Raw genomic sequence first — 957 nt, forward strand, 5'->3', positions numbered from 1 at the left:
ATCTGGATGTCAAGGCTTCTGGGGTGTAATAGTTGTTGTCTCCATGTTGATAGAGTTATCTTTTTTCTCCAACAATCATTATCCGGGATTAAACCTTTCTTATTAGTTTAACCAAGTTGGCACTTTCGGCCAGCGTCCATGTCCACTTTCAAAATCAGACTTGCTGAGTTCCGTTCTCCGAATACTTCATGGTTCGCACTGAGCAACTTTCTTTTTGTGCTCCATGATTCAAGTTTTAACTCGACTTTTGAAGTGTGCCGGGTTTCCTAAGCCGAGTACTGAAGATGCTTCTATGGTATCCCTCCCTCCACCTATTGGTCGAGGTCCTGCTAGAGAGTAGCTAAACTTTCTTTGGCTCGCCTTGTCCGAGGTGTAATCCCTGCCTTTTTGGGTTTCGTTGTTTTTGTTCTTCTACTTTCTAGCATTTATGTCTTGGCCGGCTTCCCTGGTCTGGGTTGCCAAGGTTATGTTGAGCTAAAATCTTTTGCTTTTCCTTGTTCAATTTTGACGATTGCGTTCCTACACGTGCCCCCCAGTCCGGCAGTCTGAGCATTCGAACTGTAGTGTTCTTTAGCGCATCTCGATCATATTCGAGTCCATTTAGTCTGAGGATCCCTTATAGTTGTGTGACCGAGCTACAGTATTTTTCTTACACCCTGGCCAAATCTTAGTTCATCTTTAGCTAAAGTTTGTTGGGTGTTCTTGGGCCGCCTTTCATGCCTTTCATTTGCAAATGACTTCTTATTGATGTGGCAAGATCTGTGTTCTGTGTCAAACCTTGGTCCCATGTGTCTGGTTACTTATAGTTTCGCTAGTGCTTCTAATGCTTCGGCTTTCTTGGACGAGGTATGGTTCTGGACTAGCTGGTCTTTCTATAGGTCGTCGTGTCCGTGCCTCTACGCTGCCTTGTTTGGGCTTACCGGGGTACTAGCATTCACGCTCCTTTCACGTTCTTAT

Source organism: Gastrolobium bilobum, unplaced genomic scaffold (genome assembly GCF_033153095.1).
Source record: "Gastrolobium bilobum isolate Gb01-03AN ecotype WA unplaced genomic scaffold, APGP_CSIRO_Gbil_v1 utg29950, whole genome shotgun sequence".
Taxonomy (NCBI): domain Eukaryota; kingdom Viridiplantae; phylum Streptophyta; class Magnoliopsida; order Fabales; family Fabaceae; genus Gastrolobium; species Gastrolobium bilobum.